Raw genomic sequence first — 18105 nt, 5'->3', positions numbered from 1 at the left:
AATGTTAGACAGAGAATATAAGGAAAGAGAAGATGTGCATTGATGTAAATGATACAAAATGAAGCTGTCCAAAGTAGTATATGGACATGTTGAATGATAATGTAGCATAAACACGCACACACACAGAGGAGATATTAAAGGACAGACATAACGGGGCACATAGACAATTAACTGCAAAGGCAGTTATTTAAGCATTAGGATGCCTGTGGAGGATGTTATTTGAAGGCACTGGTGTAACACGTTAATCTATAATTAAAGCACTATATTGAGAGTGATGATGTTTGATAGTGTCTGTCTAGCAGAACATGACTGAGGCATAGGGAGAATTAGGATCAATACTATCATCTTAACTTAGTGAAAATAGTATTAATTTTCATTCTTTTTAAAAATAGATATATTCAAAGGGTGTCTTGGTACAAATGCGCAGCAGCCGAATATCATTGCTACCTCCTCCTTTCTTTACCTGTGTCTCCCCTGGGAAATATCTTTCCTAATTATAATCTTCCAGTCACCACCATCTCATCTGCTGTTAGTTTTGTGTGAGTGATGGTTAATAGATGTTTGTTTCTTGGATTGGTGACTACCTCCCAATGGCAAGATAATAGACATGAAGAAGGGGACACAAAAAGATACATTTTAAATTATTTTTTAATATCAAGGGATTCTTTTTTACCACAATACCCTCTCACCAATTTTTTTCTTAATGACCACAATATACTCCCCTCCTCACAAACACACATAAGAATATATTCTCTGGATTTTACCCCATAACATACCAAGTAATGTTTTTCAAAATATGTAGAAAGATGTCTCCATCTTGCATATATTAAATTTATTTCATAAAGCTCAAATATACATAATTCTTGTCACTTTTGTCTATTTAATATTATGACGAATGCCAGTTTTATTTATATATGTGTAAAATCCCTTTTCAATGCTTCTAAAAATAGCTTATTGATTTCCTGTAGAAGTGAATTTCAAGCTTTGATTATACGCACATATCTCTTAAAATTGATCTTTCTGATTTATTGAAGCAGCCTCCAGCTATTTCTTAGTTAACCACATTTTTGAAGCTAAACTATATCTTGATGGAAATCCACATAGTGTCAAAATATAGATGAGAAATATGTGGACATTTGCCTGGCCATATCTTCTTAAAAATGGAAATGATTCACAAAAACCTGCGAAAGAGAAATTTGGATTCAGGAAGAGTAACACTCAGACTGCTACAGATTGTTTCTGTCACTAAAGACTTCTCAGGCACATTGAAAGATTCAGTTTGGGATTCCCCTTTTGTAGGGTAGAAGGAATTTCCCTGCTCCCTAACTCCCACATAGATATGTTCCCCCACCCCCCCGCATAGAGATTAACTGTGGTCTGAATTCCTTTAAAACTGGTGAACTAATCCAGCACCTGGCTGGCTCAGTTGGTTAAGCCTCTGACTCTTGATTTCAGTTCAGGTCATGACCTCACAGTTCCTGGGATTGGGCCCTGTGCTGACAGCACAGAGCCTGCTTGGGATTCCTTCTTTTCCTCTCTCTCTGTCCCTCCCTCTCGTTTTCTCTCTCTCAAAATAAATAAATAAATAAATAAATAAATAAACGTAAAAAAATGGACAGCTACTAAGAATGTCTTCACAGTTACACTGCTCTTCATTCTTTGACAAAGTCATACATTCTACCGCAAAGACAATTTTGAATATGGAAATCTATAAAGGTTTTATACATGAAGAAAGCAGAGATATCCAATTTATACTTTCACTAACACTCTGATTGAAATCTGAACTTGATTCCATGTTCCAACCTTGTTTTCATGATTCACATCTTGATCCATTTCTCTGCTACATATCACAAAAGGAATGACCTAAGCCTACCAAGTGAGAATTTATAAATTTAGAAGAAACTAAAGGAAATAGTTTCAGTGCAGTTAATTGTTTAAGTTACTCCAGTGGCATGTTTTTCAAAAATAGCTATGGTTTTAGTACTGGATTTATTTGCAAAAATAGCATAAGTAAAATTTGTCAATTATAAATAATAAGGTACCAGTGATTATGTCAAACTCACTTCATAGTACCTGCTAATTGCTGATGAAGAAAAGAAGGAACTATACCTATGGCCATTTCCTTGTTTAACAAAGCCAACGAACTGTTGTCTTTTGGGAACTTTTACCCCCAGGTTGGAATTTTTCACTAGAGACTTTTGTTCACTGGCAGGTATTGGACTCTACACTGCCAACTTTGAAAAGATTCATTATTCTCTTGTGCATTACTAACTCTAGAGGCAGGCAAAATGCCAGAAATCTCATGAGCAAAATACAATCATATATATATATATATAATTTTTTAAGTCTGGTTTCCAGACTGGAGAGTTAGATTAAATGATGTAATTTTGAGAATGTTTTCCCTTTAAATTGAACCCCAATTTAAATCCTGAAACTTTTGAAGCATATGCGAAAATGGAAATTATTCTCTCCTTATTTTGTGTGGTATTTTAAATTTTGTCTGCTCTTATGTAGCTTAAAGGTATTGTCTTTTATTCCTTTAAGATTGTCCATATAGTGAGAAATGAAGTGGTATTTGGATAATGACATTTCTTAATTCGTGAAGTACATTGGCCAAAGCAGGTAACTCATGTCAACGAGTGCATTGTTGGATTGCAGGTGAGGTACATCCAACAATGTAAGTTTGCATATATGAGATGGTTTCTGGTGTTCGTTTGGGTAGGTGCAATGCCTTGCTTTTACATGTGGGGATAAACCAAGGGGATGGGATAAGGGGAGCAGAGGGAAGACTCACTTTAGCAGAGTCCTTAGGCTACTCTTTTTATAGTGAAGAAACAAGATTTATTTGCTGGTCTCCTGAAAGGTATATTCTCTTTATTGTTAGTTCTTTGATAATTAAAATGTGCACAACTTAAGTGCATTCTTGGTTGTGGTTATGTGTTTGCTTTTCACTGTTGGGTTCATAAAGACCATCAATAATCAAGCAACGCCAAATCTCCCTATAGCAATTTTGCTATAGGGATTGGAGTCCCTACAGCAATTTTTAAAAGCATCAAAATTAAAAGTAGCAAGAGTATAAAACATTTATAAAAACAAAAAGATAAAAGAATCAAATATGCTTTTTTCTGTGAACTTGTGGAGGGGAAATGATAGCACCTGTTTTCCCTTGAGCTGATGAACACTTTGAAAGGTAATTAGTTATAAAAGTAGATAGCTAGCATAGGCTTTATTTGGCTACCTTGGGCTGGATTGCTGTTACAGTATAAAAGCTATACTATTGTAAATTCTATAATGTAAAGGAACATTCATGTCTGATGGAGAATGGGCTCTAACATTTTTATTGTACAAACAGTACAACCATCACTGAATTGTACACTACTATTCTTCTTTCCTAGAAACTCCAAAACCTATTTTATATTATTCATATTTTGTCATTTCCCTGCTTCAATGAACTTTATGTAAAACTTTGGATTACAGATTTTGTAGCAAATATATATATATATATATATATATATATATCCTAAAGTTGGAGTCATTTATCTAGACAGATGGTCATGCTAGTTGAACACATTGTGCATAAATGCTACGTAGCATAGCCAGAGTATAGAATGTTCTCTTTTATAAAAAGAGTTTTGTTGAGAAAAGTCACCATACATCATGGAGAAAAAAAATGTACTTCACCTATGTGTTACTAATTTTTCAAAAAATTATTGAACACAAAGATCAGGGTGATAATGATTTATTTTCTTTGATTCAAAGGCTCCTCATTATGTATAGTTGAGTTAAATTCTAGTTAATGGTTTACTTCAGTAATTTTTCACACAAATTTCCAGGTGAGGAAATAATATTTATTGATAGTGTGTTTATGTTAGGATTTGACATATGCTAAATCATTTTAATCTTATCTTTATGATAGAATATTTATGATTAATAGCTCAGTTTTACAACTGAGAAAACAGTCTCAGAAGCATTAAACACGGTGCATAAAGATGTGAGTATGAAGGCTGGTGCAGTGATCTTACTTAAAAGTACGGCTCCCATGCTGTTGTTCTCCTTAGAACCTTTGGCAGCATCCCATTATGCAAAGAATAAAACACAAATACCCAGATGACATTTCCATGAATGGATTTCATTCATGTTTTTCTTTACTTTCTACCTTCTAGACTTAATGCTTCCACCACATGCTGGACAACCCAGCATTCCCTGAAAATATTCTGAGATTTCCTATCTCTGTTCCTGGTTCATGCTACTCTCCCCCTCCATATGGAATTCTCCTTTTAGTCATCTCTGCCAATGAATATCCCAGCCTTCCTTTATGGTACAGATCATTTACCAGCTGCCCATGAGTGTTCCTCAGTTCCTTCAGATGGAATTAATTATCCCTCTTCAAGAGAAAAAAATAACACACCTCTATTACCAGAAATCCTCTGTTCAGGAAATCAGTTGTGTATATGTCTATTTCATTGCTTCTGATAAGGTATAAGTTCCTTTAGAGAAAAGTTCCATTTTATTTATATGTATCTTTTGCTCTACCCATTGTAATATCTTACACATAGTAGGCCCTCAATAAATATTTTTGAATTGGCTTTCTAGTTGATAGAATATTTTATAAATTAGCTTTTTGTGTATTCAGAAATATTGGAAATGCCAAAGGTCTGATTAATATAGGAGTACCACCGTGATATATAATGCACATATTCTAGAGAGATCTCTACAATATGCAGCATGAATATTAGATAATTTTCTGTTTTATCATTAATATAAATTTAGTCCTCTTATTAATTTCTGGAAAATAGTTAAAAATTCTAAATATTGAAAAAAATTAATATTATGAAGAAGAGTTTTCCTGATTACATCAAGGACACATGACATATCTTTTAGCTCTCTACACCATGCTTGCAAAACAAGATAAATTATTTATTTTTGTCGTCCTAGATGTGCCTTTGGCAATGTTTAGTCATTTGGCCATAGTGACAATTGCCAGTTATAGAAACCATTTTTATCATCGCTAATAGCGATGATTTAGTATTTCAAGGATTTGTTAGGTCAAACTAAACTTTAGATCATAGAATCTTAAGGATCATCTAATTAAGGACTTCTTAGTATTGGTTGATAGATTTAGAGATGCACGTGATCCCTCTCAATTTGCATGCAAAACGTTAGTATTTGTGTGTTCCATCACTCCACTATTGCTTTTTGCATATTCTCATATAGTGCTGTGACTTCCTAAAATGTCAATAACCACTGAAATTATCCCCTTACATTTACAAATCACCTACAGAGAGATTAAAAGACTATATACATACCCTTGACATCCTAAAACCAGAACCCATGTCTTTCAATATCATGTACAATACTTTCTCTGGATGCTATGCCAACTGATGCCATATTGAAAATTTATAATATTAAAGATAAACACAAGAATACAATATATTAAATGATAGCAGTAAGAATCAAACTACTACTCACTTTTATTTGTTCTTTCAATTCCTAAGTTAATTCTGGAAACAGAATGTAGTACAAAACAGGTAGTCACAACATGCAAATTCTTAGTCTTCTCTATTTCTGTTTGTGTTTTTCATGTTAAACGTTTTCTTTGAAGCCAGTAGAAACTCTGCATCTTGTGACAAGTCTCTGAAATACAAAGGGAAATGAGAATCTGGCCAACCACCTCTGATGAAGTAAGCAATCATCTGAATTATTTTTCTGTTTAGGGAAAATATAAATGATTGTAAGTTTGATCAACAAAATTCAGCATTTATTTTATCAATATGCTTTCTGACAATGCATTTTTTAAATACACCAAACAGCGAAGATAAAAAAAAGAAAGAAAGAAAAGAAAAAAGAAAGAACAGAGAAAAATAAATAAGTAAACCAAAATAGGTATGGCAAGTATTAAGAACTTTACTTGCTTTCTAGATAAAAAAGGGGAAACATTTACTTTGATGCTTCATCCATAGTAAGTTTTCAATAGATTTTATCAGTTAAAATACTAAACAAACACCTGTTACTTTATCCTATCAATATTATAGTATACTAGAACGAACTTTAGATCAAAAATCCAGTTTCCCAGAACAATATGTCTAATGTTTGGTTTTCTAAACATCTGTTTATAGCCGTTCTGGTGATTTGTCTCACACAAATTCATGACTCTAAAATTTAGAGAAGTGATACATTGTAAGTAATACATTTTAATAAAAATCAATGGTTCGTATTCAAAAATGACCATTTCCACTTGTGTCCAGTATCTGAGTTACTGATCAGTTGATTAAATTCTATCTGTATTCTTTCTAAAACAGGAATTAAGATGGTTCATCTATTTCTGGGGTGCGGGGGTGGGGAGTGAATAATTTTCTTGTACGTGGCTAAAAGTTGCAAATTTTCTGATTTAGGACTAAGTATTAAACTATGGCCACAAAACATAGAAGTATCTCTCTTTTTCCTCTCTAACTCTCTTACTTTTTCACTTCCTCCCCCTATCTATGCCAAGCTATCTGACTCACTGAAAGACAGAATTGTTTGATTAACATTGCAGTGTAGCCTAAAGTGTTTCTAGAAGTATGTATTCATTCCAACAAATCTGTCCCTAAGACTCAGGTCAAGATCTGTGTCAAAATCTTCTCTGAAGGGCATAAGATTTTACCCTGATTATAAGCTAACAAGTGATCCTGCCAGTTTCATAGGTATTGATGGAAGATACAAGACTCTTGGCACAGAGACAAAGGAGACTATTAGTTGCAACACAGCACACACCGTGAACTTCATGTTTGCATTGTCACTCAAGTCCCAGAGGTCTGGGTGAAGGGTACCCAAGAAGGATGTGTGCATGCAGTGGGATTTGCATCACAGCTGAGGAATCATGAGCTTAGAAAACTTCATTCCTTTAAAGTGGCTGCAAGTAAACCTGTTTAACCTGTTTAACCTTTGCCACAAACCAAAGCATCTCTTTACTATCTTGGAATGCAAACAAACCTTCGTTCTGCCCCAGAGGAAGCCCCTATCCCTAACTAATAGTTATTCCTCATACAAATATCCTTGAAAAGATAATCCAGAACAAAAAGTGTCACAAGATTAGGAGAATTTTCTTATATTGCCCAATCAATAGTAGCATACATGATCCTGTTAGTAAGAGTGTAGGTAGACACATGAATTTATATCCACCAGTTTATGTTTGCATGTTATTTTCATCTTAAGCAAAAATAATTGAAATGCAGAAGTATCATTAATCTAAAGCTTTGATAAAACTGGCATAGATAGGGATGGCTGGGTGCCTCAGTTGGTTAAGCATTCTACTTTGATTTCGGCTCAGATCGTGATCTCACAGTTTGTGAGATCAAGCCCCTCATCAGTCTCTATGCTGACAGCACAGAGCCTGCTAGGGATTCTCTCTCCCTCTCTGTCCCTCTCCTGCTCTCATTCTCTCACTCACTCTCAAAATAAATAAATAAGCATAAAAAAAATGCCGAGGTGAAATAGTAATGCCCAGTGCTGGTGAGAGTTTAGAAAAACAGGTACTTACACTGCTAATGTTAATGCAACTTGGCACATTTTTTAACAAGCAAATTTGTCATATGTATCAAAAGTCTTAAAATACCTGTGACAAATACTCTGAAAAATTTTCCAAACAAATGCATATTGATGTGGACAAAAACAGGAATATTTATTAGTAATGTTTTCTGTAAAAGCAAGAAAATAAGAATTACTTATAAATAAAAACAAGATGACTTAAGCAAATTCTAGTTTACTCATATAATGTACTACAATATATAAAATAAAAACCATGTTATAGAAAAATTCTCATCAGCACTGTAAAGTATTTACAGTATATGGCTAGAGGCCACAAAGCCATGTACACCACTGAACAATTTTTTTTTAAAAATGTATATATGTATATATGTATATATACATATATTTGTATGCATGTGAGTATATTAATGTAGAATTACTGAGAAATTACATAGTAGAATGTTTATGTTAATGGAGATTGAAATGGAAAATTGAGATTACTGGTTATCTGTTAATAAATTTATTTGCTTTAAGTTTTTCTGCTTTTCTAAGATTTTTATATTATTTTTAATAATTATGCAGGTGTTATTTACAATTAGAAATATATGTTTTTTAACTTTTAACTCAAACTTCCTGATGTGAGCTAGAGTATTATTCCATGACACAGAGAATATGAAATTGTTAATTTATTCTGTATTTCTATATGATTGCTTAAAATAAAGACATATGAGGTCACTCTTTAAATCATACCTCATCATCCATCTTGGGTATAAATATGGTGTTGAAAAAATAAGTTAATAAAACATAGAATAAAAATATATAACTTATTTAATAAGTTAAATTTTCTTAATCAGGAATAAAATTTATATACTTCTGATCAAAATTGTTGATTGGAATCTCAAACTGTCTGGTACTTTAAATGCCAATGTTAAGAAGAGAAGTGTATTAACAATTTTATGCAGTTTTGATTTTCATATTGGGAAAAAAGAGCACTTCCATGTAATTGCTTTATGAAAAGTTTTTGTAGAAGGCAGCTTAGAGCATTGTGTCATCATTTAGAATCAAATCACAAAAATTATAAAATGAAACTAGTTTATATTTTTAGAATTACAAAATATATTAATTTTAAATATTAGCTAGTGAAAAAAGTTTTTTTTTCTATTTTCAATACCATGAATTTTAATTTCAATACATACGTTACTATACCTTTACTTTGCCCATACACCAAATCTAACTCATTATTTTTTAGAAATTGTCAATAAATCATGCTTAGTCTTCCATAATTAATTCAAAGTAAATAAAATAGTGTTCACCACTTGTAAAATGAGATATATTAAAATTTGCACTATACTACAGATATTACAAATTAATTTTAAAATAAAATTTTAATAAAATACTAATTGAAATATTTTAACTTTAAATCACATTTTCAAATTTGCTATAAAATTATAAAATTAATTTTTAAATTCCTTGTTATGCTCAGAAATTATATATAACTGTTGGAAAGATCTCGCTATGCACACAAGACTGAGGGGAGGCACGTACGTTTGCAGCATAGTGATTGAATGTGAATACTTTAAACAAAAACACACATCCAAAGTATAATAAAAGCCTCATCTACCAAATCTCTTATCTTCACCTCATAAAATTAATTGTTTTATGTGGTGAGCTAGGTGTTTTGTTTGCCCCTCCAGATGCACACTTCACTCTTCTTTCCATTCTGTCTGCTCTAGAAAGTTGTCCTCTGTGAATGACATCCCAATAGCATATTCAGCCATGGTGGGAGTATTTACCCCATGGAAGCCCAAACATGCTATAATTCAGAAGATTTTTTTCCTTCTTCTATTCTTAAGAGCCAGTTCTTAAACATTTACCACCATAAGGCTCTACGTTATGTATATACCCAAGGCTATTAATTACATAAATTATCAAAAAGTTTTTTTTTTTTTTTTTTTTTTTTTAAAGAGGCATGATTGGATAGTGGCTCTGAGAGTGCTTTATTTATTTTTATTTTTTTTTAACGTTTATTTATTTTTGAGACAGAGACAGAGCATGAACGGGGGAGGTCACAGAGAGAGGGAGACACAGAATCTGAAACAGGCTCCAGGCTCTGAGCTGTCAGCACAGAGCCCGATGCGGGGCTCGAACCCACGGACCGTGAGATCATGACCTGAGCTGAAGTCGGACGCTTAACCGACCAAGCCACCCAGGCGCCCCATAAATTATCAAAAAGTTTAAGCTGAGGATCAGTATTTTAAGTGTGTGTGTGTGTGTGTGTGTGTGTGTGTGTTTGTAAAATTGAAAGGAAATTGAGGGAATTACCTGTTGATGAGAATCCCCACCACTCTTTTCAGGGTAGAAAAAAAAAATTGATTGGTTGGAATTTAAGATGAGGCTCAATGAAATGGGAGAAGTCCCAAACAAATGAAATAACTGATTGTTATTTGGTAGTGTATTAACTCAGATGAAGAATTGGGGAAATTGAGAGAATGTTAAAGAAAAGGAACTCTACTTAATCATTATACCAGGGGAGATAAAATATGGTATTCTTCTCGTCCTTACTAGTTCATCAGTTTTTACTGAATCAAATCCAGCTTCCCTTCCCCTATGGAATTTAATAGTTAGAAAGAGGTCTGTTATAGTAACAATGACTTGAAAGACTATATACAGTTATTAAACTGTTGGAAAGGACAAGAAAACAAATATTAATTAAAACTTAGTAGTAACGCTTACTGTTGAAAAATACATACCTAGAACAGAAAGGGTAGATGATTCCTTTTACCACATTGACACTGAAGATTTTTTTAAATTAATATCTTTGAATGTGTAACAAATAAACAGTAACTCCAAGGTTTTTGAAGTTATAACAATGTGCTTATCAAAGAAAAAAAAAATAACTCCAGCTAAATACTTTCCTTCTTGTAACAAAAGCTGTAGTGAAGATATATCACAAACAGATGGTGCAGAGGATGTGAGCCGGCTGGATGATGGCAGGATAATATCACTAAACCAGAATAAATTCCTGCTTGAGCCTGAGGATGGAACTGCTCAGAGAAATAGATAAGAAGCCAACATATCGGGGTTGGAAACACAGATATATTGCTTAATATCTAAATAATGGATCTTAAAATATCAGAAAAGGTTGAGGATGGAATTGAGTTGTAGGCTAGGTCAAAGAGAGGTAGTTACATTCTCACTTGTGATGGTAATGTAAGGGCAATCCCAAGGAACTTTGTAGAGCCATGCAACCCTGTGGAGCTTTAAATAAATGCACATCTACAAATTCCACCAAGCACTCCACAATTTCTGCAAGCCAGGATTGCTTAACATATGGCATGTGGGCATGCAGACCCTTTTATATGTGTAGATCTATATGCAAAAATGAGGAGGAATGTGGAATTGAAATGTGATAATTGTCCTTTTGTGCTTGCTCTTTTGGGTGTGCCTATGTGTGTTAAGGACTACTGTGGGTGAGAAAGGAAGTAAAGAGAAGGCAGGAGGCCTGGTTCACTCAAATCATCTACTTGTTGACTCCAATAGTGAAAAGTTGGACATTTATATGCATTGGTCCTTCCCTTAGTGAAATACAAGGCTAATGAAAAGCAAATAATGTTCAGTTGTGCAGAAGCTTAACTAATATAACATCAATAGAGTTTTAGATAGTTTAGGTTTGAAATTTGAACTAAAAATGTACAGAATGGAGATTTGAGATTTATTTCAGCGTGAATTCAACAACTGAATAAAACTTAAAACAATTTGTATATTTTATGTTTCAAATCTTTTAATGTCAAAGCAACAAACAATACAGTTTAATTTAAAAAATACATGAAGTGATCATTACTTAGATTATTAATTCTCTCATTTACAGCTACATCTTAAATCATGTTATGATCTATTCACCAAAATCCATGACTTAACTTTTTAAAGTATTTTGATGGACACCAATATATTTTATAACTCTTCTGTGCATATTTGAAAATGAAAGATGCTGTTAAGTTAGTATTTGGAGAAATTGAAAGAAAGAAGTTTCAAGAGGCAGAGTCTGGCAAAATGAATCATGGAAACAATCTGTTTTTAAGTATAAGATAATTTAAAAAGCCTAAAGATTGATGAGCAGTGCCATGCAAAAGTGTTAATTGACTACAGTAAATATTATGTGTAAGGCACAGAGCAGTTGATGGTGGGAGTGTCAAGAACTTTTTTAAAAAATTGTATTTTTATTGAAGTACAGCATACGTATAGAAAAGTACCAAAATCATAATTATACAGCTTGATGAATTTTTGAAGTGGGAGAAACCCACATAACCAGCACTTGGTTCAAGAACCAGAATATTTGCAGCCCCCAATGTTCCAACTTTTGCACTACTTGATCACGACATCTACTCCCAGGTTTCCAGGGGTAACCTGTATCCTGAATTCTGTAACTGTAGATGAGTTTTGGCCAAAATGTGTTCCTTTTCAAATCTCTCTTCCCGTTCCATCCTTCTCCTCCTCCTTATGCTCATCATCATAGCATTTATACAGCACTTACCACATGCCAAGAGCCCTACATACATTGTGTTATTCAGTCTTTAAAAGAACCCTATAGAAAAATTCAAAAATAATTAAAAAGCAACTCTATAAAATAGGTATCATTATCATTATCTATATTGTGTAAATAAGGAAATTGAGGCTTGGAATATTTAAGTAAATATCCAGTAATAAAAGTCGTAAAAGACGGATCTTGGACTCAGTCACTCAAACTTTAGGACATTACGCTAACAGCATCCACCTTGTTTCCACATGACTAGTTTTACTCCTACAAAGCTTTAATTTCTTTGGAAAAAAATATCTCAATGCAGGGCACAGAAACTAAAATATTGATTGTTATAGCATCTGCCTGTACACACACATTCACACACACACACACACACACACCTATCTACAATGTATATATACATTAGTTTTATAGCACAGTTTAGGTATGTTTGGGGGTATGAAAACACATTGTTGGAGAAAGATTCATGTAAGTTTTCTTTTGAGAATCACTATAGCACCAAATCAGTTGAGAAAAACTGGTCTAACAAAAGGGAATGACACATTACAGTCATCTAAAGTATAATTCAGACTCTGAATTATATGATAGGGTGTAAAAGAAGTATACTGTAGCTCAGTGAAGTGAGCATTTAGTTCTGTTGGGGTGGATGTGGGTAGATTCAGGAAGGCTTCAAAAAAAGAAATTATTTTTTACTAGTTCTGGAAGGGATAATAGTGTTAAAAATAGAAAGAGTATTTGAGGCAGAGGAATTAGTACAATCAGGCACACAGGGCCACAGTTTGGGGGAGTGGTAAGGTATAGAAAAATTTGAAATGGAAAATGTAGAAAGGTCCACTGTAAGGCTGTGGACTTTCAGACCATAGATCCCAAACAGGTGGTCTCTTTGAACTAAAAGAGAGTCATGTCTAAATGCAATGTGTCATCCTGAATTGGATCTTGGAACTGAAAAAAGGCATGAGTGAAAAACTGGTGAAACCCAAAGAAAGGCTGGAGTTTAGATCATAGTAATGTACTCTAGTTTTGACAAATATACCATAGTTTCAAAAAATGTTAACATTAGGAATGAAGGATGGATATAGAAGAGAAGGAATTTTGTGTACGACTTATGCAACTTTTCTGTAAATCTAAATTTATCCCAAAATTAGAATTTTACTAAAAATAAAAAGAGCATTAGGTCAAAGAGATAACTTTGATTCATCTTGTTTGTTCCTCTTCTCATCATACCTTGGGCATATATTGGCTGTTCCATGGCCACTTGAAGGAGGAAAACAGCAGAATAAACCCTTTACTAACAGGAGGCAACAAAAGAACTTTATCTAGCTGTTGCATCCTAATCATTTTGTTCCTTCCCACCCCCTCCCATTGCTTTACCCCAAGGAAAGTAAGTCTTGAAAAGAGAAATATGTTTATCTTAATCTGCTCTGGCTACTACTACAAAATACAAATGTTAGAGTGGTTTAGGCAACAGGAACTTAATGCCCACACTTCTGGAGACTGGAAGTTCAAGATCAAGGTGCCAGCAGGATTAGTATCCTCTGAGGGGTCTTTGTTTGGGTTGCAATATCATCATATGATCCTTCCTCAGTGTGTGTGGAGATAGAGAGACAGAGAGAGACAGAGAGAGAGAGCACTCTCACAAACTCTTTGGTCCTTTTTAAAAAGGCACTTATCCCATCATGAGGACTTGGTTCCTCATGACCTCATCTAAACCCGATTATCTCTTAAGGGCCTCATCTGCAAATATTATCAAATGGGGGGGGGGGTGGCGGTAGGGCTTCAACATATGAATTTAGAGGGGAACACAATTAGTCCATAACAGTGTTAGGGTTAGGTTTATTAGGCAAATGGAGATAGATTACCTGACAGTAAGACCAGAGCCTCTCTACTCTAGGAGCATTTCAACCTATCCCAAACTCACAAGAAGAGCAGTCACTGACAACTAAATGTTCTCTCCTCCTGTCAAGTATCAGGTTGGTAAACATGAACACACAGGAAATATAAGGAGATTTTTGAGGATATACGCATGACTACCTTTTATACGGAATAACACTGTGATTGATGACATGAATCAGATCTAGATGAGTTAGTTGCAAAATTGCCCAGAGTTATGTATACAAGAAAAGACCTAAGGGGAGAGTTAAGTTTCTACAAGGGCTGATGTGGTCCTCCTTGTCTCAGATATGATCTTCAGTGACTATGTATCTCCCCAGTGGATATTCAACCCTCTATGTATAAGGTAATGTTGAAGATTACTCTGTCATATATTCTGAATATACTCAACTCATTTTAAAATCCTTAGGTAAATAAATACTGTTGCCATATGCAAGCATTGGTTGTGTCTAATGCTTTTATCAGCCTGAGCCTACCAGTGACATTTGTTGATACAATGGTCACTGAGATAAAACCTTTAGCCACAATTGATAGGGTGAAATAGATATGTAGAGCTTTACTTCCCAGTGAATACAAAACCACTCCTTTAGACGCAAACATGAACAATCATGAAGTCAAAGGGAGCCATAAGGGAATCCTTAATTATATCTAAAAAAAAAGAAATATCATATAGATTACATTCTTTAATTACAATGTAGTAAAATATTAAACTGAGGGGGGGAAAAACTAAAAAATTCTTTCTGTTTAAAAACTAAAAGTACATACCATTATATAAAGGGATAGCATAAGGGAAATTAACAAACACTTAGAATTAAAAAAACAAAAAAGGACAACATGTTGAAATAAATACATAGGAAAAAACCAGTGAACTGAAGAGCAATAGCCATACACAAACACAAAAATGAGCAACAGAACTGGAACATAGTTCTTTAAAAATGTTAAGATTGAATCTTTGGCAAAGCTGATACAAGAAAAGAATAAAAGAAAAAAGAAAAATCAGAATGAAAGAACAGATATCACTTCAGAGAGGAAAGTCAAAACACAATTATAAAGAATATTATGAATAACTGCTAAGTAGTATAACACATTGGAAGCCTAGATGAAATGGATAACTTTCTGGGAAAATATACAATATCAATGTTGGAGTAAGAATAAAAAGAGGCGTGTCTGGGTGGCTCAGTCGGTTGAGCATCTGACTCTTGATTTCGGCCCAGGTCCTGATCCCAGGGTTATGGGATTTAGCCTCACATCAGGCTTTGTGATGAGCATGGAACCTGCTTAGGATTCTATCTCTCTCTCCCTCTGTCACTCTCCCCCACTTGCTCTCTCTTTCTAAAATTAAAGAGAGAAAGAAAGAAAGAAAGAAAGAAAAAAAAGAAAGCCTGAATAAATCAGAAACTATGGATTTCACAATCCCATAGCATTCTAGAAATAGTAATAATAATAGCCAACATTTGTATAACATTTACAAGTGCCAAGCACAGTTCTAAAACCTTTACATATATCAGTATATTTCTTCACAACAATTCTAAGCATTAGATGTTGTAATTGTTCCCCTTTTACAGATAGGAAACTGGAGTCACGAATTAGTAAGTAAGTTGCCCACCATCACACACCCAATGTGATGCAGAATAATGGTTTTATTGCATGAGGTTATATCAGACTCATCTTCTTAAATACTCTATAATACTGTCTCTCTAAATTGAAATGCCTTAACTTGATTCTAAAATATGTTTTTTCACAGTTTAACATCTCCAAAATAAGGATATGTCTAACACTGAGAACATCATTCACTACCTGTTTGCCTGGCACATTTAAAAAATGTATATCTCATAAACTTAGATGTTATTTCCAGTTTCATGAAGAGCAAAAATGCAACTGTCAGCATTTCAGCCAAATCATTTGAGGAAGGAATATGAGTCTTGGTGGTTTTCTGAAAAACTTTTTTTTTGAGACCTTCTAATAAAATCAAAAAGTGTCAGCATCAGAATTTACAAATGGCATCAGCTTCTTGGAAGAAATCATGGAGGTGAGAATGCTGCATCACCAATGCTTTTGTAGGCACAAAGGCCAATGCTATGTGCAAAACATGGCCACTGGTACTCAAAGCCTAATCATATGTATCTCTAAATAAATCTAAAAGGATATTTTTTTAAAAATGTTTCTGTATTTTCAGAGAGAGAGAGAAAGAGACAGAGAGAGAGAGAGAACAAGTGGGGAAGGGGCAGAGAGAGAGGGAGAGAAAATTCCAGACAGGCTTCGGTGCTATTAGCACGGAGTCTATTGCAGGGCTCCATCCCATAAACTGTGAGACCCTGACCTGAGCCAAAATCAAGAGTCAGACGCTTAACTGACCAAGCCACACAGGTTCCCCTAAAAAATATTTTCAAAATATATAAAATAAAATACTCAGGGATAAGAAATGTATTGTGTAACTTTCTTCTCTTCATAGTCTATATAAATTACCTGTACATTTTACAATTGTTGGTATCTTGGGTATAATGAATATGGTAAAAGGCAAAGACCTGAATCCATATGACAGAGACTTTCACCAAATATCTATTATCACTTTTTTCTTTAGTAATTAGACTACTCTGGTCTTCCTGTCTCTGCCTCCTTTCTCAATATTAAGTTGGGTGTACTGAAAGCAACTAAAGACTACAGTTCCCAGCATCCTTTGAAGCTAAATAAGATCATGTGACCACATTCCAACCAATGTTAGTGGTGGAAGTGATAGTGCATCTTCTAGGTTGCACCTCTAAGGCGAAGAGTCAGCTGTCTCTTTTCTTTTCTCACATTCCTGTTTTCTGGAACATGGCAGCAGTTCAAGCATCCATCTGAGGCTGTGAGATGCTAGCCACATTTTGAGTGTGTGGAATCACCGATAGGAGCCAACTCTGTGTCTTAGGATTAATGTGACAAATAAGTACTAAAGGATACCCAACTAAAGACTCTTAAGTTTTGATTGGTGGAAACAGTGAAGACTTTTTTTTTTTCCTGAAAGTCTATATTTTATTTAGAGTTTATATGTTAATTAGGATTGGTGTGTTCTGAAATTCACTATCAAACCTTAAGAAACCAAGAAATAATATTTTCAAGAGAAAGAGATTTTCTCTAAAACAATATTCTTAAACTTTGGTTACACACAAAACAGACTAACGTTTAAGATCACAGCCACTGAGTTGATACTGTAATAAAAACACAATATCTTATTCTTATATATATATTTTTGAGTGTATTTCTTCTGAGAGTGTGAGTGGGGGGGGGGGGGGGCGCGCAGAGAGGGAGAGAGAATCCCAAGCAGGCTCCATGCTCAGTGCAGAGCCCAACGCTGGGGCTTGATCCCACTACCTACAAGATCATGACCTGAGCTGAGATCAAGAGTCAGACAACCAACTGAGCCATCCAGGTGCTCTTTATCCTTATGTCTTGATTAAATTACAAAGACTTTAAAATATCTGATGCTTTGTCAGAGACATGGGAGGAAGACTCCTCTAAAAGGAAACACCTTTTTCTCAATTGTTATGAAGCATAATTTATTAACTTCTTAATGAAGCTTATTAACTTCTGCAGGCTTGATGTGTATGTGTGTGTGTGTGTGGGTGCATGCACACACATGTGCACGTGGGTGGGTATGAGACAGAACCAGGATTTAATAAAACATGTTATAAGGTTTTAATTTAGCTTAATATTTCTAGTTTTAAAAATAGAGTCTTTTCATTCCCCTTTCCACCAAAGAAAGCATGTTGTTTTACAACATACTTAAGGAAATGGGATGTAAGATTTTACTAAAGAGCTTATCTTGGCAAAATTAGACTTGGGGCACTTCCAATTTCCCACATGGAATATAAATTCTCATGAGAGATGACCTTTTCATTTACAGTCAGCTATTCGGCTAATATGGGAAGTCAGTGGATGAAGTATTACATCAAAAACACATGAAGTTTAATAGGCGAAACTGTACCAAACCATTATGAAATGCCAATGAATTACTTTGTTCCTTAAATTAATTATTGTAAAAAAGGGACTCATTTTTATTTGCCTCAAAAAGTATATGTTTTAGAACAGAAACTATAACAGCTTCATATAAAAACATAACCATGTTTTAAAAATATAACTCATTTTAGGGATCATATTAATGTTAGCTATGATAATATTATTGATTATGCTAC

At 34.1% G+C, this 18105-nt stretch overlaps 2 long non-coding RNA genes across 3 annotated transcripts in view; both read right to left on the bottom strand.

The window, feature by feature from the left end:
- Positions 1–678: 678 nt before the first annotated feature.
- On the bottom strand, positions 679–7678 carry LOC132664809 (uncharacterized). Its single transcript, XR_009603851.1, has 3 exons — positions 7595–7678; positions 5470–5634; positions 679–1181 (listed from the first exon to the last, which is right to left on the bottom strand). It is a non-coding gene; the product is annotated as an uncharacterized LOC132664809 (long non-coding RNA).
- Positions 7679–10423: 2745 nt separating this feature from the next.
- The window catches only part of LOC132664263 (uncharacterized), an 86612-nt gene continuing 78930 nt past the window's right edge, over positions 10424–18105 (bottom strand). For both annotated transcript variants that reach the window (XR_009603553.2, XR_009603554.2), the window contains one exon: positions 10424–10550. This is a non-coding gene — a long non-coding RNA (uncharacterized LOC132664263). The remainder of the gene's footprint in view (positions 10551–18105) is intronic.

The sequence above is a fragment of the Panthera onca genome, chromosome F2 (assembly GCF_046562875.1).
Source record: "Panthera onca isolate mPanOnc1 chromosome F2, mPanOnc1 haplotype 2, whole genome shotgun sequence".
Taxonomy (NCBI): domain Eukaryota; kingdom Metazoa; phylum Chordata; class Mammalia; order Carnivora; family Felidae; genus Panthera; species Panthera onca.
Note: the sequence above shows the minus strand (reverse complement) of the source record. Positions and strands in the feature narration are given on the sequence as shown.